This window comes from Uloborus diversus, chromosome 3 (genome assembly GCF_026930045.1).
Source record: "Uloborus diversus isolate 005 chromosome 3, Udiv.v.3.1, whole genome shotgun sequence".
Lineage (NCBI taxonomy): Eukaryota > Metazoa > Arthropoda > Arachnida > Araneae > Uloboridae > Uloborus > Uloborus diversus.
In genome coordinates, this window is record NC_072733.1 from 190,028,784 (window position 1) to 190,048,251 (window position 19,468).

Sequence of the window (19,468 nt, forward strand, 5' to 3'; positions counted from 1 at the left end):
AAAATGAAACATATTTTAGGAAAATAATGCAGTTTTCAAAGAAATAAAGTAAATATAAATGCCATGAAATCCAAATGGTGAATAGAAAAATTTAAGGCTTACAACCCCACTATTACACAAAAAAACCTTAAAGTAAACTTGAAAGACCAGAGAAATTTGCCTTATTCAAAGTTTTTTTAATCTATTTTTTAGTTTTATCAAACCAAGAGTATGAATAAAATGAAGGACAGGTTAGTCAAGAGAAATATATTTAAAAACAAATATATATATATATGTATAGATACTCATTCATGTAGGTCTTCTTCCATTCATGCTCAAACTTCAACCACAAATATCTAGCTTTCAGTTTAAAAGGCAATGCTGTTAAATCAGATGGTAAAAGTTTCTTTCTTGTGCCTTTGAAAATTATTCTAGAAAAACAAAGTATTTAGTAAGGTAGAACTTTATTATGAGAACAAATTGTTTGTAGGACAAGGCATCTCAAAAATTTGAGTTCAAAATTTACATGGAAATAATAAACACACACACAACTAAATGAACAAGAATTGCATCAAAAATTCAAACTGGAAAGTCCAGGGATGGTGCTAGCAAATATTTAAAAATCAAAAGCAATCAATACATTTTAGTAGGAATTTACTTACAGAGGACATAATTACACAGATGACATACTAAATAAGTAGCTTACATATTTTTATAACAGACAGTGGGAATTCTCCCATGTGACACAATGATACATGCATGATACCAACAAAGAATGAGTTTCCAAACAAAATAAACACGGCTGGAGTTATTTTAGATAATGAAGGGGGAAAAAAGAGAAATCATATATAAATTAGTAAAGCATTTATTTTTAGTAATGCTTATATAATTTGAAATCTTATCTTCTACATAACCTACATAATAGGCATTTTTGTGGATACATCTTAGTAAGCACTGTGAGCTTTTGTATGCCTATGTTTCATATGTTGCCACCATGTTGTTAAGGAAACTAAACCGCACCTTTCATCAGGCTGTCATTAATAAAGAGCATTCAAGCTAGATGTTTTTTCAACCAAAAAAACGGTGAAAAAACATTGGGTGCCTAATAACAAATCACGCAACATATAGCAGTCTTTCTACATTCTATAGCCCTCTTTCTACAGTATAAGATTCGGTGTGACTACATACCTTGACCTGACAACTTACTAAAGCACTAATGACCCTTTACGCCACTTGCCAATGTTTCCGATAATCATTCAGTACCCATCACTCTTCCCTATATTAATAATACATAGAAGTCAATTTTACCTTTTTGAGTCATATGATTGCTTTTTTTTTACACGTTGATGGGAAATTTTACACCATAATTTTTTTTTAGAGCCTGAATAGTAGCCTGATTGTTAACCATGCGCCACTTGACACAACTTTAATTTTCAAGGTAGACCGTGCAGCGCAACTAGTAACACAATTAAACCTACTTAGCAGATTAAACGACACTCTGGCTGTCGTATCACTTATTCAAGGTACCGAACTTCTTGCATATAATTTTAATGTTAAGTGGCCTTGGATTTCCTGTCGGGGTTTTACTCTGAAACTCCGGCTTCCACAATACTTTGGTTTGCTTAGACAGGATTAAATTTTTCTTTACAATTGAAATATTTTTCAGTAAAATAATAAAAACATCTGGGAAAGTTAACTGAACAATAGAAATGAATCCAAAGCAAATAGATTTTAAAACTAAAGAAGTAGCAAAAGAAGAGAAACCATAGCAGTAGCACTTAATGGAAATTGATCATTGCAAGCTTCTCCCCCCCCCCCCCAGAGAGGAATAGAACATTATTGAACTTAGTAGACTGACGATAAATAAACTTTTAAAGTATAGAAAGAAATAGACAGAGTTTTTCAATGTTCGAATAGTAGGGATTAGCTGTCAGAATCTCTTTTCACTTTAAAATCAATTTCATAGAAAGTCTGGAAAAACTGATTCAAAATTAGAAAAGTTGAATCTAATTAATAACAAAAACTATTAATTTATTACATATGTAAGTTTATTAAAATGATGTTTCAAGGTATTTTTAAACTATTCAAGTTAAGACGTCACTCCCGCTATAATGACGCTTTGTTGACAGCCCCAAGGGTGATGTGATAACCAGGTTTGACTGTGTATAAAAATTGTGTCTTGTTTAAAAAACAAATGGTGGTAGAAATTTGCAGTGGGATCTTTTACTATTTGGACTAGTCGAGTTGTCCTAAAGCTTATTGCTGGCGATATACAAATACAGTAAAAACTCTCTAAAGCAGACACTAACGGGACAAAAATTTTTGTCTGCAGGAGAGGGGTTTTACAATTTTATTTGTTTATTTTACATTATTAATTTTTTACTCTGAACTTAAATATCTTCATAATATACACTTTAATCTCTTCATGACTTTTTAATTTACTAGTTTTTTAAACATATATATATACATGATCAACGCTATTTTATCAGGTTACGTTACATCAAGTTGCATTTCCGAACCTTGCTGAGATGAACTGACGACTGCTATCTTTTGGATTCATCACTGTCACAAAGTTTTCCACTCAGACCTATCCGTTTTTAAATCTAATGCAATGAAAGCAACTTGCTATTGTTTCAAAATTCTACCTACAAATACTACTATACATACCAATACTACTATAAAAGTGACAACCAGCAACAGGCTCTGGACCCAGGTAGGTTGATCCTACTCAATTTGTCAATCCCCAATGAATATCAAGGGCCCTCTTAAACCTATTTGCCTCACTGCAAGAAACAGCCACTTCTAGTAAAGTATTCTAAATATCAACAACTTTTTGAAGTAGAAATTTTTCCTGATTTCAAGATTAGCTAGGGATATGAAAAGATTAAAACAATGATCCCTGGTTTTGCTATCTGTGCAGAAATGTATCCCATAAATATCTTGCATTCTGATAAACTTAAACAACTGGAACATGTTACCTCTTACTCTCCCTTGCTCAAGACAATACATATTAAGCATTCTAAGCCTTGAATCATAATCTAAATTAGAAAGTTCATTTACTAACCTAGTAGCTCCCCTTTGAACCTACTTTCCCCGATTCAGTAAATTGATATCTTTCTTAAGATAAGGAGACCAAACCTGAAGGTGCCTCCGTGGCTCTATGGTAGAAGCTTTGTTTCATATGCTGGAGGTTGCGGATTCGATTCCCCCTAGTGCCCTGGGTGTTATTTCTTCTCCAAGAGCTGTAAATATTTCTTGTGTTGTCTAATTTTTAAGATAATGTCTAGTAATTCATCTGCACAGTCAACTAAGATCTTGGATGAATATTATCAGGTCCTGGAGCATTTAATGCTTTAATTTGTTTCAAATTATATAATACATCCTCTGTAGAAAACACAAAGTCCTCAAGCAGTAAATTAGCTCGTGTCTGACTCATATCAACTGATGAAATGCAATTTTTATTAAAAACACATTTGAAAAAAGTTATTAAATAAGTCAGCAATTTCCCCATTCTTTGGATTTTGATACCATTATCATCCACCAGTGCTCTAATTTTTGTATTTGCAAATGCTACACCTCTCTTAATTTCAATATCATTTCCGATTAAGAATTAATAATGCTTATAATAGAAGGATGCTTAGTTACTACATACACCACAATTGTTCAGTCTTTTTAATTAACAGCATTAAAATGCTAAATTGAGCAATTAAACACTTTCAAAACGATTTCCTACATTAATATGTACTAAGATCATTACGGCTTTGCTTAAAGATGCAACAACAGTAATTAAGCAATGACACAAAGAAATACGATAATGCATTTGAAGGATGCATAAGGAAATTAGTATGTAAACTTGCTTCACCATCAAAAAAGTTGCAGTATAAGAGTTAAACAATACATATTTCAATGACTAAAAAATTTTAAACAAGATAAATTATACAAAAAAGTAGCTCAGGCACAATTTACAACATATACTTGAATTCGGCTTTTTTTTCATCATTACAAATACTTCCCCCAGCCCCATTACAAAATAATTTTTAATGATAGATCTCAATCCATAGCAAGAAGTTTTAGATTGGACCCTATTTAGAAATAATTTATAACTGGGATTTCCTGAAAATGAGGTATAAGCATGAATAAACAATACTTACCCATCAAGCCATGTATATAAGCTGAATAAGAAAAAAGTCTCTGTTTCAAATGCGCTTCTGTCCTAAACATAATAAAAAACTTAAAATTAGACACAATACTAAATTGATAAATTTAGACACCACCAATACATATTTTTTCAAGAGTGCAAGTTGTTTTACATAGCATACGCAAATATACAGGGCAGTCCAAAAGAGACTTTCCCTATATATGAAACAGTAGCAGCCTATCTGACAAGTCAAAATTTCAGACAATGTTGTTTGAAGGTATGTGCTGGATACAGTGGTGTGGCCAGGGGGCGAGGGGGGGTCCGCTTCGGGTGTCACTCAAAGTGGAATCAAAAGTTTTCAATAAAAAACAGATACCAAAATGCATTTTTAAGGCTACAAATTTGAAAATTATCTGGGGAGGGCGGGAGAACCCCAAGAACCTCTTCATCCCCACCCAAGACATCATGGAGTGAAAATTATATTCAGGATTAGATTCATATTGTCAAAACTTAGACCTAGCACTGAGTTCCTCTTTAACCAAAAAACTGTAACCCATTATTTTCCCCTGTGTTTGCGACAATTGCGGCCATCAATTTCATGCACCTCCTTACTTTTTAGACCTCGCAATGGGTCTACACATAATTATTACACATATGTGTCTAGGGAAAGCTATATAAAATGCGTTCATAGTTTTATTTGTCCTTCCTACATTAACCCACCCTAAAAATCTGTAGTCACACAAATGTAGTTCTTTCTGAAAAATGTATGGATTTTATGTTTTCCTAGAATATTAAAACCTTTTTTTTTATTTGAAGGGGGGGAGGGGTGACACCACAAATTACTGTCCAAGTGTCACCCATGCTAGATATGCCACTGGCTGGATATTATGATGCTTTTAACCAACACAAAGCTCACAGTTGAGGTTGAAATGAGAGAATTTCAAATTTGTTGAATAGTAATGTCTACTTTCTTTTTCTTTTTTTTACAGAAATTGATCAGCACATTGAAAAATCACAAAAGCAATTGGAATCATTGACATGTAAGGAAAGTTGCTTGCAGACACATTTTAGCCGCACACATTGTTCTGCAATTGGTCTCCAATTTCTGTCTATCCCCGTGAATTATGCAAAGTTGTCCTTGATAATGCTCTTTTTCGTTAATGGTTTAAAAGCTGGCAATTTTGTCTCACACAAATTGTCGCAGCACCATTTGAGGTTTTTTACTATGCTGATCAGTTTATGCAAGGAAAAAGAGTGCTACAAAAAATTTCAAACTTCTTTCATGGTAACCCTAAACACTGCATTGTTTAAAATTCTCCAGCATATACCTTTAAACAACCATGTGATAAACTTTGGCTTGATTAGTTCGGCAGGTAGGCTTCTAGAACTTCATATAGGGAAAGTATCTCTTGGACCCCCCCCCCCCTCCCCCCCTCATATAATGTGTGTATGCCTTGCTCAACAAACCTTGTAAACAACAAATGTAATTTGAGAAGTCAAATAAAAAAAACTGCCAAAGTATAAATAGTTTTGATTCTTGCAATCTATAACTTCGTAGTACTGGTACCAATCCCATCTGACCAAGCAAAGCTAGACCAAATTGCACAGTCTAAAAACATTCAAAAAGTCCAGAAATAAAAGTGGATTATTAAAAATATCCTCTAAAGAGAATCTAGTGAATTGAAGCATAGCCTAATTTACACAAATACAAAATAAAAAACAAAAGAGGCAACAAGCAACAGTATCTCTAGGTCAGGAGCTTCCAGATGGGAGCTGGCCATATAAAGCCAATTAGAAAAAATAATTTGCAGCATGATACTGTCTGTCAAACAAGAAAAAAAAGTGGGCCATATTTCTTTAAATTATTACCAGTGAAACTATTTCTAAATTTGAGAAAAATAGACCAGAAAGTTCAATTAGTATTAGAAAATGTAATATGTAATTCAGACTAGTACTTCTTGAATTGAAATTTATCGAGAATCACAACAGAAGCCTTCTCAGAGATATAACTTAAGTTCCTGACACTCGACATAGTAGGGAATGAGGTGGGAATCTGTGTTTTTGTTGTTGTAGCAGACCCAACTCAGTTTTTACATTGAACATTTTAAGTCCATTCATGTTAGTTTTCCCCTTTATTACTTAACAATCTCCTCGCTGAAAAAGAATGGCTATAGGCCTCATTGTGTTGCACCTTATCAAAAATCTCCTTGTTTCATTTGCAGCACTGATTCTGAGACATTGGAAGTACCTGGTCAAGACTATGGGTGCAAGTTTTGGTATAAAGTCAAGGTGAACAGTCCTGATTTTGTGCAGATTTTCTTTTAAATACCTTCAATTACTCAAAACTATGTTAGGAGTACTTATGCCACTCACATTCTAAGCGTGACGTACATAAGTATTTCTCAATCTTTAAACATTCACGACTCATTTTCCAATTTTAAATTTCATTGCCTCTTACCAGGGCCGATCCTAGCAGGTGTGCAGCGTTTGCACCGCACACGAGCGGCCAAAGCGAGGGGCGGCCGCAGGTCGCATACAGTTTTAATAAAGCAAAATTTCTCAAGAATTTCTCACAATGTAAGTTGAATATTTATGCTGAAATCCAAATTTTTATTGAAAAATCAAAGTACATTTCTTCACCAGTTTCGAGGTGAGCAGCGATCGTTCCGAAACTAAAATCTTCAAAAATAGCTTCAAGTTTGGAAGAATTTCAGAAAAGAACCTCAACATCACTTTCCCCGAAAATTTCGAAAAAGTTCCTAAACTTGAGATTTTTGACGTCAATTTTGAAATTTTTTACTTTGATTTTAAATATTCCCGACTTTTTTTCCTTGCAACCTTACACAACCAAAGATTAATATAAAATATGTATTGTTAATACGACTATTTCGACTTTCTGGGGGAGGGGGAGGCACTCCCTCCACCGTCGTTCCCCGTGCCGCGCCTCTGTCCTTCTGTGATGTCACCGAAGACAGACTAAAATGCGTTCACGACCAGTAATTTTTGGTATACCTATTACTTTCTTCAAAGATAGAAATTATCCCTAAGGAGCTCCTTAGCACTAGACTTTTCTTACTTTTTATGAATTCATCCGTCATTTTTTCCCCCAATTAGAACTTGATAAAGAAATTTAAAGAAAGATGAATAAGGATATTAAGTATTAGTCAAATATGCAAATTACTCTTGAAGGGCGACACATTAGGTCTTTGCACGAGGGCAGATGACACCCTAGGATCGGCCCTGCCTCTTACGTTGACTAACAGTGGCACCTAATAAACTAAGTACTTGCAAAAGCGGCGTTTTCCTAAATTAAAAGAAAGTCTACTATTTATTTGTAGGTGGAGTATACATATATAAATGGGATATATTCTGAACACATTTAATTGAATGTTAACAAGATTTTATTATGCATGTAGCAGCACCACCAAGCTTTTGAAATGGCTACTTCATGCAGAACTTAGATAGTCTTAGAACTTTCAGAACTTAGTCTCACAATTCACTTACAGTAGAAGTCACACAGATTAAATTCAGTTCAAAATGAGTTTATTTTATTACAAATGCTCTTATTTCATGTTCTGTAATTTAGAACACATCAGAAAAAGTACACAACAACAAAGCATTCACTAACATGGCAGTCAGAAGCAACAGTTTTAAAATGGAAACCAAAAATTAGTTCTACTCTTGTAGTGTAACTCATAATCTTGAATTTTGATTTATGGTAATTGAATTAAACTACCTGTGGAATGCTTTTGAGTTAAACTTAATATAAGGTAGGTGCAGGTAATAAGGCCTAGCTATGGGAGATTTAAAATAACTGGTTAAAACAAGCGAGCAAAATGACCGGTTTCAAGTGCCATCTATGAGTGTTACCTATCTACGAGTGCATTCTTAAGCAGCAACGAATGTTTTAAATTTTATTTTTGTTACTTAGGTCTACTTAGATAACAGGTTTTTATACTCCCATCTATCTTACATAAGAATTAATTTGCATGCTTTTAAATATAAAACAGCTTTTTCAATCAGCACTAAAATAAATGAAAAAAAAATGTCACATGCTGTATACTCAAGCATGGATTTACCCTTACAAGATTTAGCACAAAGGAAACATTTTGCTTCAAATGAAAAAAAACATAAAGTCAGAAGGATTTGAGCATTTATTTACCTCCTGTGGCGTTTTAACTGAAAACATTGATAAGATAAACTGACAATAAATTAGAGGATAATATATCATATCTAAGACAAATTGATCAGTTCTTTTAGCTGGGAGCCCCTGAAAAGAAAAAAAAGTGGGATTAAAACTTCCATATTAATAAGAAACAGTAATTCAATATTAATTTCTCATATAAAAAGAATTCAGCAAAGTAACATTTCCCTTAGCAGAAAAGTCGAGAAATGTGAGGTAGAGTGAAATAAATAGCAGGGCAAAGTGAAATAGTAAAATATTTTCAGTTTTGATACAACACATATTGTAATATATGTGGGTTTCAAAAATAATTTAGGGGTAATAAAATGATAAAGCTTTAGTAATTAGCATTTTAAGTATTGAGAACTATAGTAGCAATTAGGTAAATATTAGGCATGTTTTCAGTGCTTAATACAATTTGCTAGGTACGGAAAGCAAAGTGAAATGGTTCATTTTGTTTACTTATTCATTTATTACATCACTGCTGTATTCCTTCATTTATTAATTCATTCATTTAGTTATTTGTTCATTTTTATTCTTTTTTATTCATTCCTTTCTTCAATTATTTTTTCTCAGATATTAATTTATTCATTCATGTTTTCTTTTAGTTACACTTTCATTTCATCAAAAACATTTTAATTAATCAAATAAAAATATTACTCTTGAAAAATATTTTATTTTTCACTTCGCCACATGAAAAAAAAAAGGGTAGAAATTTTCCTTTTTTAAGGTACAAATGAACTGCCAAAAATGAAAAATAATGTTTCCATGCAAATTCTGTTAAAAAATACATTGTTCTTTCTTCATGTACTGAAATTTTCACTTTACAGATTGGAAAAAAAAACATCTTTAGGGCAATTCCATAAAACATGGGAGCTTGGTGTTAAACAAAAATCTTGAAAAAATGCTCTAATTTTTTTTTTTTTTTTTTTAATGTTCTCTGTATTAACTGAAGTTTACAAGTTAGAATCTGGTAACTCTTGGAGAACTATTTTTTTCCATCAGAGGGCTTGTTTTATGAGCTTACATTCAAGTGAATTCTCTCTCCGTTACAAGCAATTTTAAACAGGCATGTTTCTAATGTTTTAGCCTATTTCTGCCAACTATTTACCCTTTTTCCAAGAAATTCATTCCATAAGGAGCTAATTATTGTAGCATACAGTAGAAGACCGTTATAACGCTGACCTGTATAATGCAATTCTCTATAAACCGCACTACTTTTCAGAAGTAAATAGGTTTTGAAGTTTAAAAAATCCCTCCGTTTTGCTTTGCAAAAATAAAAATTGTTAGGCAAATTAAATTTTGAAAGTTTTTTATCTTTCCATCTTATTTCAAAGCTTTTAAATTGAAAATTAGTACTCATAGTATACAGAAAATACCAGATGGCTCTTGAAAATGCAGCTGTTATTCAAACCATGAAGCTAGCAGAAGTGCAGGATTTCAATTGTGAAACATATTTATTTGTGATTAACTAATTGTAATATTGGTGCTTTACACTCATTGCAGATAAAACTCATTCTGAAGTGCTAATATATAGATATATTCTGAATATTAGTTTCAAAATTTGTGAAATGATCTATATAACGCAAAAACCTGTATAACGCAAAAGCTCTGGTCCCAAGGTGTGCATTATAATGGTCTTCTACTGTATTTTAAAATTTCTCCTAAAAGTATTTGAAAGGAGTTGATTGTAAAATCATTGAATTATGTGTAACGTGAGTCGAATTATCGACTTTAATATTTATTAATTTTATAGATCGTAAATTAAAACAATCTTACTGTTTCTTCGACTCATTTATGTAACTAAAAAGAAATTATAGATCAATTTAAATATTTTTAATATTATAGTTTAAAAATAAGCATATTTATCTTGTAACGTGAGTCGCGCATATTGTGTGTCACAGCCAATACAAGATAACATTAACTTTCTAATGGTATATAATGTACCCTAATGTTATTTTAGGGGCTAATGAAAGGTTAGCCTTTAAGTGTTCTGTTTAACAGGGTGTTCCCTTTTAACCTGCAAAAACCTCTACTTTCGCAATCATTAGTCCTAGATGCATACTTTTGATTGCAAAAATGTTCAAAATCAGATGTGGAGTTAAGATACTGAAAGTTTGAAGCAAAAATAAAAATGAGCCAAAAAATACAAAATTTAACTTTTTATACCGACCGTAGGTCCCCTAACTTATATTTAGAGAAATGATCACCATTGAAAACTATGACTGACACAAAAAACTTGGCATTTGTGTGACCAAAACTTGAGGAGATATTCCAGTTTAAACTTTTAAGGGAACCTACAGAAGATGAGATTGGAACTTATCGCCCTTTCAGAAGAATGACAGGTTGTCAAAGTAAAAATAAAAAATAAAAGATATTTATATTTTTTATTGCTACTCAAAAATAAATGCAAAAGTTTTGCTGTGATACACAAAAACACACTGCAAAACCTCGAACAATTTGAAAAACCACATGCTATACACACATATAATTTTAATATTGTTAACCGCTATATTTTCCCCCAAAAGGTGCTATTGAAGGCGAGTGAAAAGTGGTGTAAGTCGCAAAACGCTGCATTTCATATCTCGGTGAATATTGGTCGTAACAACTTCAAACTTTTTGTGTTGGAATTATTTTTTGATGGAGATTATTTCCCTAAATGTAAGTTAGGGTACCTAGAGCATGTTTAAAAAGTTAAATTTTATATTTTTGGACTCACTTTTATTTTTACTTCAAACTTTCAATACCTTAACTCTGCATCTGATTTTGAACATTTTTGCAATTGGAAGTATACATCCAGGACTAACGGTTGTAAAAATAAAGGTCTTGCAGGTAAAAACGGAACACCCTGTATGCCTATATATGTGATTAATAATACTACTGACATTAATAAATTAGCATAATTTCATTCGGTCTATAGTTTCATAATGTCTTAATTATTGCAAGAGTCAATAATTTTGCCTTCAAATTGCTTATATCTGTTTATATTACGTGTTCTGCATGAAGATTTCTGTCTTCTGTACTTCTGTCTTTTCCTACCGTAAAAAAGAAGTTTTTAAACAAAGGCATCAGCAGCAGAATGTCAGCAATAGTGCCAAAAAAACTGATGCATATCAACAGAAACATTGTCGAGAGAGGAAAGGGAGATGAAAGTTGAAAACTAAAGAAGTTGCCTCAAGCTATTCAAGATAAACTCAAATATAAAGAAAGAAAACTTCAAGTGAAAAAGTTGCTAAATTAGACTTCTTTAAAATTGCCTCAACAAGTGCACAAGAAGAGAGGCATATTCCAAAAAAAGTAAAAATTTGTTCAACTCTCATTGCTTCAAAGCAGTAATTGCGAGAAAGTTATTCATCAATAAATGCAATATAGATTTGAGAAGAAGGTTTCAGTGTCCAGAGAATTCATCCAAAGAAAAGTCTTTATCCCAAGAAAACCAAAGCTAAATTTAAGAATTTTATGAAAGGACTGGATTAACCAGATTAGCTTGAGGTAGATAAGATTTAGTTACAATGTGGGAAAACTTTGAAATGCTAGCTCAACATCTCATTTATTCTTATTTGAGCTGTTTAAAATCCACTATTTATCAGTCGTAGTTGATAAAAGTAATTTCTTTGATGAGATCACTTCTAACAGCTAACAATTATTGCAACCATTATGCAATATTAAATGTAATTGGCATTAGCTGGAACGTGATAGTGTATATTGCAATCTGTAAAAATTCCTAGTGTATATCAAGATCAAGGTAGAATTTGAAATCACTATGATGCAAACAAGACGAAAATACTGGAAGTGGCTTGAAAACAAAGAAAGACTACTTTATCCTCTAAGTTGATAAATACACTAAAAACTCAAATTTTTATCAATTCAAGATGATACTTTACACTTGTACCACAGTTCTTTCTACAGCATAACTGAATTTTATTTTTTCAAAAGTGGGTTTTATTAAAAGCTTTAACATTCTTTAATGTTTATAAATATTTAATTAAAAATCAATTTTTTAAATTTATTGACTCATTAAAATAGGCAATTAACCATTAGCCTACATTGATATCAAGTGAAATTGCAAAAAAAAAAAAATTACAAAAATAGATTTTTTGAAATCAGTAATATCTTTACAAATACAAATGTGACGACCAGCAACAGGCTCTTGGCCCAGCTAGGCTAGTCCTAGTCAACTTACTGGTCCCCAATGAAGAACAATGGCCCTCTTAAAGCTATCCACCCCCTTGCTCATTACCACCTCTACCGATAAGCTGTTCCAAGTGCCCACAACCCTACGAAAGTAGTAGTTTTTCCTGATTTCCAAGTTAGCCTGAGATTTGAATAGCTTAAAACAATGACCCCTCGTCCTCTGCTTCCGGAGCATAAATTTAATCCATTAACATCATTCATCCTGATAAAATTAAACAACTGAATCATGTCCCTTCTGATCCTCCTTTGCTCCAGGCTTAATATTAAGCCTGGCTTAATAATAATATTAAGCCTATTAAGTCTGGTATCATAATCTAAATCTGAAAGTCCTCTTACTAGTCTAGTTACCCTTCTTTGAACCCTTTCCAATACACAAATATCTCTCCTCAGATAAGGTGACCAAAACTGCACAGCATACTCCAAATGGAGTCTTAATAAACTCCTATATAAAGGCAGAAGAACCTTCTTAGATTTGTTTGAAATAGATCTATTGATAAACCCAAGCATTCTGTTCAGTGGCGCACACAGAAATTTTGCAAGGGGAGGGTCCATAGTTAAAAGTCCCATTTTCATATCATACCCCAATATGCCGTCAAACATATTGACTTGATTTTATTGATTCTTGAGAACAAAAACAGTAAAAAATAAATTATTGAATAAATAATTAGCACTAATTAATAAAACAAATATTAATAACAGATACTTAAATTACCAGAAAGCAAACGAATTTATGCAATGTATTTACTTTTATCATTGTTCATAAATGAAAACAGATGCCCAAATTCAAGTATAAGAAGCATCAAGTCTGAAGAACAAGAAAAATCTCATTTTAACCTGTAATTACAAAACTAAAAACATTATTATTACTCTGTTTTCATTTACAGTCACTATAGGTTTACAAAACATCGTAGAATAAAATTTAGTTTTCTAGTTCATTTTTCAATTTTATTTATAACTTCCTCAGTGTGTGATGGTGACATTGCTTGAATTCAGCAGTACAAAAACACATTAAACGTTCAATATACATAGTACTATTTAAGTATGTTTTTAGCCTTCTCCAAAGTCGAGAAAGATCTCTCGCTTGTGCAATTCGTTACAAGAAATGTACACATTTTCTAAAAAATCTTAACAAGAGGATTTTTTTCCCTATTATTAGAACTGAAATTTTTGTTTTCTTTGTTTGGAAATATTTTGTGTATTAAGTACATAGAATCATAATCAGTTAAAAAAAGAAAAATGCAAATGGGAGGGGTCCGGACCCCCTGGACCCCTCCCTTGTGTGCGCCACTGATTCTGTTGGCTTTGTTACTAGCAATGCTGCACTGTTGACTAAACTTGAAGTCCTGATTTATTAAAACACCCAGATCAATAATATTTTCAGCCTGACTAATGATTGAACCCTGTAAACGACAACTTGTACGCTTATTTCCATGACCTAAGTAAGTGTAGCCCTTGACATTTCCCTACATTTACTGCCATACCCCACTTATCCACCCACTTATTAATATAATCTAAATCCTCTTTAAGCTGTTTTACATGTTCTTCATTTTCAACAATCCCCATAACTTTTACATTATCAAACAATTCATGCTTCCATAAATATTTTCATTGATATCATTCATAAAAATAATAAACAAGAGAGGCTCTAAAACTGAACCCTGAGGAACTCTGCTTAAAACATCACTCCATTTCGAATGATTTCCCCTCACAATTACTCTTTACTTCCTTCTAGTCAGCCAATTTCTAACCCAAAGTAAAGTTTTTCCTCCTATTCTTATATCAGCTAATTTGCTGAGAAGAGCAACATGCGGTACTTTACCAAAAGCTTTTTGAAAATCAATATAAACAACATCCACACACTTTTTGTTACCTAAAGTCAAGGTAATCTTGTCGTAGAAATGCAATAAATTAGTAGCACACAATTTACCTTTCCTGAACCCATACTGCAAACTAGTCAACAGACTATTAGTCTCTAAGAAATTCATAATATTGATTTTGATCAAAGTATCGAAAATCTTACAAATCACTGAAGTCAGGCTTACAGGTCTATAATTCCCAGCATTACCTTTAGACCCTTTCTTGAAAAGCGGTGTTATGTTACCCAGTTTCCAGTCCTCTGGCACTGTCCCTGAGTTATAAGTAGTATTGAAAATATTTAAAATAACATCCACTAATTCCTCTGCACATTCAACTAAAATTTTTAGATAAATATTATCTGGTCCCGGAGCTTGAGTTACTTTAATTTTTTTCAAATGAAATAAAACCTCCTCCCTGGAAAACACAAAATCCTCAAGCTGCATAATAGCTTGCATCTTGCTAGTATCAACTGTTGAGGACATTTATGTCGAAGACCAAAGTGAGAAATGTGACGTGAGTCACGAAACATTGTAACATGAGTCACGGTTAAAACATTGATTAACCTATTCAACAACTGTAGAATGAATGAAATTTTTTGCACATCATAACTTAGAAATGTATTTTATTCCAAAAAAAAAGGTTTTTCAGACATTATTATTCTGAAAGAGCAGAAATTTTATGTTTTTAGTAATCAACAAAACTTGAGTTCTTTTTTTTGTAACATGAGTCACAGTACTAAATTCAGGTTTAAATACCATCCGTTTGTAATGAAATTTAAAATAACAATATCCCTAGCTTCTTCCTGTATCCAAGATGACCGTAAATAGCTTTATTTAAGTCATCTATGGTATCTCTTTAATATATATACCATTTACTTTTGTAAAACTTCATCAAACGGTAACGTGAGTCATGTGGAAACGCCCTTTAGTTGATTTCATTCATGTCTACTTAATAACTTTATAAAATTATTTAAATTTACCATAAACCTTGAGAAATTTTAGAGAAAATAGCAAAAATTATAAAACAAAAGAAATAATTTCAAAGTTCAAAAGGCATTACCTTTTGCAAAGTTAAAAGATAAATTACCTCATAAAATGCACTGACAACCGAAGACCTATGCAAAATGATTCCACATACAGTCTGAATAAACCAAAGAAGAAATAGTATGTTTGAGATTTTCAATCCTAAAAACCTATGTCTAATGATTCTAAATAAAACAAGAGACTGAAAAAAAAAACAGATCAGAATTAATACAAAAACAGTTTTCTAAAAGTTTTATGAATAAAGTTAATTTGAAATTCAATAAGAAAAAACTTCATACATGATAAAAATCTAAGAAAAATTAAGGATATTTTTTTACAAATTTCATTTTAAATAGAATTTTTGAACAAATTAAATGCTTAGCATTTCGAAGTAAGATAAAACCAACTCTAATAATTATTCATCAGTTGGATGCAGATCTAAAGACAACTCTGTCTTTTCCAGTAGCCTACAGCCAGTGATCCATCACCTTAGAGGAATTGATTTGAAATGAAACATGGAAAATTTTGTGACCATGGCAAATTTTTAAACCCTTTCCAACAAAGAAATCATTTTTGAGATGAAGAGACCAAATCTGAACAGCATACTCCGAATGAGGTCTTGCCAAACTTCTATATAAAGGCAGAAGAAGCATTTAAGATTTGTTTTAAGCACACGCATTGATAAATCCAAGAATTTCATTAACTGTGTTACTTGCAGTGCTGTACTAATTGCTAACATAAAAGAAAATTTATCCTCCTATTTCTATATCAGCAAGTTCATTGAAAAGAGCAACATGTGGTACCTTATTGAAAGCTATTAGAAAAACAATATAAACTATCTCTGCACACTTTTTTGTTATCTAAAGGAATGGTAACCTTGACGTAGAGATGCAATAAAATAGTAGCTCATGATTTATCTTTTCTGAAAACATAGTACAAACTAGAAAACAGATTATTAGTCGCTAAGAGAGTGGTTTTAATGAATTAAAATTGCCTTGTCTGATTAGGAAGAGATTATACAAGTTATATTGATCAAATTATAAACTATGCTACAAATATTGATGACATATTTGATAAATGTACATTATGAAACCAAATAATTCAAAACCAAAAGCTATGTTGTGGTTCTAGTTTAGATGAAGTACTACATTATCAGATACAATTGAATAGAAGTGGCAAGTAGTTTTTAAGGTTTCACAAAAAACTAGTAGGGTCTAGTGGGGGAAAGTAGTCAATGGGGTAAAGTGGTCATTCATCAAATATAAATGTTGATAGCTTGGAAATAAATGTTCGAATAAATGTGAAAATTTTACTATAGAGTAGGGCAGTTAGAAACTATATTTTGAATACAAAATTTACTACTGGCAAAATTTTATTTGTTAAAAAATATAGTTTGTGTGAATATGAAAAGTTTTTAAATTTAAACACTTCTTTTAACTTCCTTGGGAAATTTTGTTTGTTGGAATTATGAACAGATCGACTGCATAGGAAGCTTCCTACATGTCTCAAGAACTCTTACTCATTAGCAGTTAGCTGAATCTCTTTTAGATAACTTTTTAGAACAATTTAAGTAAGATTGGGTAAAGTGGTCATAATATTAGGCTTAACAAATATTGTTCTAATGTCACTTAATCGTTAAGTATAAGGCAGATATAAATTAAATATTAATTTCACTTAATATGTATTGTTTTTTCAGTAAATAGGGTTAAATATATGAGTATATACATATGCATATACTCCTGTAGGCACGTATATAGACGTATTCACATAAATGCACTTATAAATAGTTATATGGGTATCTGCAAATATTTTTTATCTATTCAGATATACATTCGACTATACACGTATATGCTCGCTTATACTAGTATATATATATAAACATTTATATACTCGGGAAGATACGAATATACACGTACGTACTCGAGTAGACACTTACATACGAGCATATGATATACAAGTAGACAGGGTGAGTTTAAACTTTTGGGCAAAATATTAAAATGTATTAGAGGGGAGGATAAGAAGCAAGAATCACATAAGGAACATATGGTCACAAACGCAATGCTGACGCGTACATGCATGCAAAGCCAGAAACTGATGGATGCAAAACAAGTCACAAATTTATATACATATATATATATATATGTTACACAAAGAAAATTTTACACAACATTTTGGGTCTCGAGAAAGTTTTAAAGCGATTGATGAAATTTGCAGCCTGCAGCTGTAATACATGTGCATCGCAATCACAAAGCACTCTTATATAACACTGTATATAAGCTTATATACTCGTGTATACATACATGTACTGGTGTATACATGTAAATGTACGTATATACATCTATACAGGTACATAATAGTGTTTGCCGTATATACGTTACGACTATATACATACGTATATACTAGTCTTCACAATATATATATGTGAGTAGACAAATACAAACACGCACTGGATGTATCCACGAATTAACTCGTGTATACACGTATATGTGTGTATGTACACTTATATATGCATGTATAAGTCTACTGTACACCTATATACTCAGGTATGCACATATGTACTTGAGATACAAGTGCATACACGCATATGATATTCGTTTACATGCGTATATACCCGTACGTACACGTGACACGTATATACTCGTGTAGACACGCATACACTCCTGTAGGTAATCACGTATACATGCTTATATACTCGTGTATACATGTATATACTTTAGTAGGCACGTGTATGCATGTATCTACTTATATATGAAAGTGTTTACTAATGTTTACATGACACGTATGTACTTGTGTATACACACATATGCTTGTGCATATACTTGTAACTATAAAATTAACCGAAATATACAAATATAAGGGTTGTTTATAATGGTTTTGCATCTATTTTTAACTATTAACCACTTTACCCCATGCCATGACCCATTTCCCCCACCCCATGGGGTAAAGTGGTCATAAATACAAAGGGAAAAGAAAGTGTTATAAAACTACTTAAATCAATATTTATTTTCCTAAAACTCAATGTACTGTGTTCTTTAACAATGCAGTGTAAAAGAAAAACAAAAAAAGTTTAAATGTTTAAAGAATTTGTTGTATTTATTATTCACATAAGTTGAAAACCTAAGATTTTATGACCACTTTACCCCACCAGACTTTATGTAGTAATATTTCTAAAAGAATTGAGTTGCATCGCTTTATTGGAATATTTGCTCCAGTTAAAAACGTTTTTGAATTGTGTGAAACATTTGGACTCTGCAGAGATTGTTTTTCGGTTCCTCCTTTTAAACATTCGACACCTCCATTTCATGACTGGAGCTGAAGAGTCCCAACGTAGTCCATGCATATTGTAAAAGGCGACAAAATGGGTTGCATTATGTCTCAAAATCTATTTCAAACAAATCTAAGAAGGTTCTTCTGCCTTTATATAGGATTTAGTAAGACCTCATTTGGAGTATGCTGTTCAGTTTTAGTCGCCTTATCTGAAGACATATTTCTGTATTGGAAAGGGTTCAAAGAAGGGTAACTAGACTAGTAAGGGGATTTTCAGATTCAGAGTATGATACTAGACTTAATAGGCTTAATATGTATAGCCTGGAGCAAAGGAGGGCCAGAGGGGACGTGATTCAGTGATTTAAATTTATCAAAATGAAAGATGTTAGTGGATTAAATTTTTGCACGGAAAGCAGGACGAGGGGTCATTGTTTTAAGCTATTTAAATCTCAGGCTAACTTGGAAATCAGGAAAAACTACTACTTTAGTAGGGTAATGGGCACTTGGAACAGCTTACCAGAAGAGGTGGTAATGAGCAAGGGGGTGGATAGCTTTAAGAGGGCCATTGATCATCATTGAGGACTAATTAATTGACTAGGACCTGCCTAGCTGGGCCTAGAGCTTGTTGCTAGTTGTCACATTTGTATTTGTATAAACGGTCCCCTCGAGGAACTGGACAAAACCTTGTTGTAATTAGCATTGCACTCGTACAGTGTAGTGATGCTGGTGTCAACTCTTTACCACCTCCCTGTTTCCAGCTCCTCTGGATGCTGGCACAAAGGAGAAAACCAGCAACGTTACTGCTTGAGGAGGTGAGGGTGCAAGTCT